Source organism: Pelobates fuscus, chromosome 2 (assembly GCF_036172605.1).
Source record: "Pelobates fuscus isolate aPelFus1 chromosome 2, aPelFus1.pri, whole genome shotgun sequence".
NCBI lineage: Eukaryota > Metazoa > Chordata > Amphibia > Anura > Pelobatidae > Pelobates > Pelobates fuscus.
In genome coordinates this window covers 76,917,545-76,923,544 of record NC_086318.1, presented here as the reverse complement: position 1 = coordinate 76,923,544, position 6,000 = coordinate 76,917,545, and the positions used below count along the sequence as shown (strand labels likewise).

Below are 6,000 nucleotides of genomic sequence, written 5' to 3'. Positions count from 1 at the left end.
CCACTGAGTGTTTCTGTACGTGAACTGTCTGCCCTTCAGACAGTTGTGGTTATGGTCTAGCTTACCTGTTGAAGTAACTTTTTTGAAAATGCTGACTGTAAATTGTGATAGACAATTTTGGTTACCAGTTGTAGGTTGGAAGTTGGAAGCATTGGTCTTTGGAAGCATTGGAAGTTGGAAGCATGAGGCGGCGACTCATAAGAAACTGTAAGGGTGGCTTGAAATGATCAATAGGGCTGTTGCGATATTCCAGGATACTGAGGTATGGATCTTTCTTGTCCACTCTGACTTTTTTTCCATTAGCGATTTTGCCTTCTGTACGTTTTTCTCAGCTAACCCATTGCATTCCGGATAGTATGGACTTGAAATTTTGTGAGAAAAACCTAATCTGGCCTTTTATTAATATTCATATCTACTACTCCTCTGATACTTAAAAATGTGCAGATTAATCTTATGTCTTGAAAATGTTTGATTTGAATCGCTTGTTATTACCATTGTAGCATTGCAGACATGTTGGTACTCCCTTATGCACAGCAAAAATAAAGAATTCTAAAAGAAAAAATCCCATTCCCAATTTATGCAATATGGGCATCTCGTATGGAGTTGGCGTATCAAAAAATGTTCCCTTTTATTTAGGATATACTTTATGTCTCCTCCTCTTTATGGTGTAAAGCATCTTTGGATACCCTGAAAGGAAAAGTAAGAAACATCTCCCCCACTACATATCTGTAATGGTACTTACCGGGTCCTCTGATTGAGCCGCATGCAGCTCAAGCACTCCTGCCTCCAGGCAAGCTGCGTGCGGCTCGAACACTCCTGGCACCTGGCAGGAGGCGCCTGCTGGACTCTGAGTGGGTGTGCGGCCCGTTTTTAAAGGGGAAATGGTAGCCTAGCCTTGCGGTCGGCTTCCATTGGCCCATGTCATTCCGGTGCCCCCATTCACACACATTGTGGGGCGCAGGCATGACGTGGTCCAATCAAATTAAACAAATGCTTATTTAAACTTATTATGTGCTAGATTATGTTAAACTTATTATGTGCTAGATTATGTGCATTATTATGGTTTCTGTTCCCAGTACCCAGTTCCTTGAGTTATAATATTGTATTCTGGTAATGACCTTGGCTTTGTTTCCTGACTCTGAGTTTCTCTTTAACCCTTGCCTGTCTTGTTTGCCCATATATTTATTAACGTGTAACTCATTCTGGCTAGTTCAGGTTTTCGCTGTCTCTGTTACCCAAACCGCGTCTTGTATTTCGACTACGCTTTACTCTAACGTCAAGGCCGGCCACTCTAAGTCCCGGTAAGTTGTTTATATTTCCTGTTCCTTGCTATCCTAAACTCTGCGTGTTAGGGTTATACTCCATGACAATATCTCAAAATGACTAACTGGAGAATTTGCATTCATTTTGCTGATATCCGAAATATGTTCCCTAATCTATTCCCTAAATTCACGTTGGATCTGAATCACATATTAAATTCCACCATTGAGCCATGTGATAAGATACATCACATGTCTTGTTCTGCAATTGATACAGTGGGAGATCTTATAAACTTTGTTGTCAAACAAGGAACAAGACGTAGAATCTTTGGTAACAAAATTACATTTCCATCTGCCTTCACATTTGAAAACCCCTTTGCAATGTAACCATGTATTGCTTGAGGCTGAAATAAGAGAACCCAAGGTTGGAGCTCTGCATGAGCTTCAAGTAATGGTATTAGGAATAATGTGTTTGTAAAAACCATCAGTTCTAAGAATGGGGAGGTGTTTATGTAAAATTTTCACAACTTTTGCATATTCAGCACTAAACTGAGAGCAGAAGGAAACACCCGTATCATTCCATATCCTAGAAGACCCATTAAATTTTAATAACAGAGATTCACTTGGGCATCTTTTGGCTAATTTTCCTAAATGCGTGCCCTGAATTGTTTCTCTGTTTCAAGCCTTGTGGGCTCCATCCAACATTGTACCCAGCGCAGTGCTACCACTATGCCTTCTACCTTTCATTCCATCCGTGCCAGTATGGCAGTTACTCCAACACACAAATTACTTCATTTGACCTCTCATGTCCCTGTAGAATTGTATTCCCTTACTCTGCTGAAGGCATAGTGTGAAGAAATTACCCTTTTATTCGTTATTTCTTCATTTTCCCTTCGGTAGATGGAACTACCAAACAAAGGCTCATTTAACTTCAAAGTCTGCGTCAATTAAACCCTCTACGTGTGCGGCCAGCGTTCGTACTACCGAACGCCACGTGGCTGAGAAAACCGCGGCCATCTTTTTTTCAGACGAACAAAGGCAGCGGGACATGGTCGTCGAGTGTCTGGAACTAAAATCGGACCCTCGACTTCCCGAACACTGGTCTCAAACACACGAACGCTGGATCTATATGTACTGATTAGCTAGAAGAGCGCTATTCGGTACGGTTGTGCATACGAATGAGGTGAACAATCGCTGCTAGGAGCCAGGGGAATCCATTCGGTACTTTTATTAATTTTTCTCCCCTTACTGAATTGACCGGCAAAACCACCCAAACTTGTGGAACTATTTTGGGCAGCCCACCCACGGTGAACCGGTCACAGAGGACTTCCATAGTTTTTGAGATCCCCTGAACCAATCTGGGTGAAATTTGAATATGTTGGTCACCTAGATCGGGGCTATCAGGGAACATATTATTTGTGGGGATACCTCATGTATAAAGGGGTGTTCCAGATATTGTAGAAAATAGTGATTTTTCTGCCTGGAGATAATCAAGTTATTACTTTATCAGACTTGATTATCTCCAGGGCTAGGGGAGGGAATTGTATGTTTGTGCTGGGTGTGTTTTATGCTTTTACTGTATGTGATTGGTTATATTTTGTCCCTCCCTGTGGGATGTCCCCTTGCATGGGGACTTTCATAAAAGCCGGTGTGTGGTAATTAAAGACAGTCCATTTTGTACCCTTCTTCTTGACTTCGGCTGATGTTTGGGGATTCATATGCTTTACTAAGGGAATTATCTTGTAAAGCTATTTGTATTTCAGATGGATTTCGTCTATTTCAACTACCGAACGGAGAGCTATATACACCAAGCTCTGGCGGTTCGGGAGGAAACTACCGAAGGAGGTTTAAATACACTTGGTTTCCTTACACATAGTCTGGTCCTTTTTGGCTTCTGCCACAAATGGTGCTATCATACTGCATTTGTGTTCATTTTTTTTCTAAATTTGTTCAGTTTGTTCTCACAAAGAAAAACTTTTCAGCTCAAGAACATTTACTTTTCTTCATTATGTAGGTTCTCTTTATTGGCATCTTTTCATTACAACTTCTATCTATCGTTTCACAGTTGCATTTAGAGGAACCGGCTCAGTTCATGCTGTCCAACTAGGCACTTATTTCATGGGCTTCTTCACCTAAGGTAGTGGTCCCGCACGACCAACTCCCATCCTCACCCACGGAGGTACAACGCTGATCGGCCCAAATAATAGTTATATCCTTACAAGATATTATAGTAAGGGCCTCACATATCACTCCCAGTCTGTCTTGAATTTTGTAACTGCCACTGAGAGACCATGACCCCGCCACTTATGCTAGTGGCTCCTTTACCCCTTGGGCCATATTCATAGGTAGAACTTATCTTGCTGCTTGGCTACTAGCAGGGCCTCACCTGTCACTACAATAGCATCATAATATAATTTTGCGGTTTGGCAGTAGCGATAGCTTACCCGTTCTAGTCTCATATGTACTGCACATAAACTTATATCACTTTTTTACATTCGTGTTTAAAGTTTTGTCTCATGAAGATGATATGTCCTTTCCAACTACACTTGCAAGGTCCTGTTCTTCTGCCAAACTCACAGAAGCCTTAAGCACTGCCTCCAGTTGCAGGTCTTGGACTGTTCCCAGAAAAATGGCCGAACTGAAACGCAGTAGCATCCCTTTTCCAGCTATGGATAGGAAAGCTGAATTGTTCCGCTTGTTGAAGTCTAATAATGATAATGAAAGACCTGGTCCTAACTAAGAGGGTTCTATTCAAAACCATCTGACTGAGTTACGTAAAAAAGTCTCAACTGTAGCAGCTTCCATTACTACTACTAATACCAGACTGGAGAATTTTGTGTCTACTAACCTTCCCGGTCTGTCTACAGGCCATAACAGCTGATTACCGAGTCGTCTCAACCGGGTGACTCTAATTTAGTTAACCTGTCAACTCAACCAGCACACATCATTACTCCTGCTCATCTGGTCCTTTTGAACTTAAGAAAAGATATATTGGAAGGCAAAAATGTCTCTATTAATAGCCTCATAAAAAATTGTTAATACTAAATCTAACTCTGTGGTCCTGAAACCCAGAGACCCGATATTCAACAAGAAGTTAACTATTCCTGATTTTGTATTGTCTGTTGTTCTGTTCAGGCATGTGGTTTGCTCAAATTACCTACTTCGTAGAGAGGAACTGGACCTATATTTGCATAAACTGGTAGACGTAATTTGGTTGGTTTGCATTCTACTATTACCATAAGTCCTTTTCTGCAAAAGCAGCCACAGCTTTTGTACAGTTTAATATTCATACTGACTGGAGCCAGTTCGACACAAAACTTTTCTGCAGGCACTTTGGAGGGCTCAAGGTTCCAGGTTGTTTGAAATTTACATCCTCCACTCATACCAACCCTCAAAAACGTAGGAAATTCAAGAACAAAAGGGACTTGATAAAACTCTGAAACACTATTTTAGCAATTTCTCAATGTCTTGAAAAATGTTTTTGCAATGTATGCGTATTAGGAAAAAAAAAATCACAAGCACTTGTCCTGAAGACCGAGCAAATTTCTGTACAAGGAGTACGTGTAATAGGGGGACACTTAAGAAAATATCACAAATCTGTTGTTTGATAATTATTGGTGTGTTCATGGTTGCTGATGAGATATTAATTATGTTGAAGTGATTGCAACCTCACTGGTCCATCTAAAAAGGTGATGTCTTTGGATTACATTAGCTCACCACTCTAGTGATAAATGTTGCATGCATTTAATAGAAAGCATATATTTATGTGTCATGAACCAATAATGATATAAATACACCCTCTTAAATTCTGAACAGTTGGAAGTTTCAAAAGATGCAGCTTATATATGCAAGCCTCATCCTGATAGCAATTGGGTTCATCGCCTTTGAATACAGCCTAAAGAATGAAGAAATAAGGTGTGTGATGATGTATGATATATGCAGATTGCAGTGGGCACTCAGATGGTTTAGAATATACAGTCAGGTCTATAAATATTGGGACATCAACACAATTCTAATCTTTTTGGCTCTATACACCAACACAATGGGTTTGAAATGAAACAAACAAGATGTGCTTTAAATGCAGACTTTCAGCTTTGATTTTATTTACATCCAAATCAGGTGAACGGTGTAGGAATTACAACAGTTTATATGTGCCAAAAGTAATGGGACAGATTAACAGTCATAAATCAAACTTTCACTTTTTAATACATGGTTGCAAATCCTTTGCAGTCAATTACAGCCTGAAGTCTGGAACATTGGGTTTCGTCCCTGGTGATGCTCTGCCAGGCCTCTACAGCAACTGTCTTCAGTTCCTGCTTGTTCTTGGGGCATTTTCCCTTCAGTTTTGTCTTCATCAAGTGAAATGCATGCTCAATCGGATTCAGGTCAGGTGATTGACTTGGCCATTGCATAACATTCCACTTCTTTCCACTTCTTTTCCCTCTTTGGTTGCTTTTGCAGTATGCTTCGGGTCATTGTCCATCTGCACTGTGAAGCGCCGTCCAATGAGTTCTGAAGCATTTGGCTGAATATGAGCAGATAATATTGCCCGAAACACTTCAGAATTCATCCTGCTGCTTTTGTCAGCAGTCACATCATCAATAAATACAAGAGAACCAGTTCCATTGGCAGCCATACATGCCCACGCCATGACACTACCACCACGCTTCACTGATGACGTGGTATGCTTTGGATCATGAGCAGTTCCTTTCCTTCTCCATACTCTTCTCTTCCCAACACT

The 6,000-nt window shown here is 40.8% G+C and overlaps 1 pseudogene; it reads left to right on the top strand.

The window, feature by feature from the left end:
• Positions 1-1,379: 1,379 nt before the first annotated feature.
• Positions 1,380-6,000, top strand: part of LOC134586157 (galactose-3-O-sulfotransferase 2-like) — a 43,458-nt pseudogene continuing 38,837 nt past the window's right edge.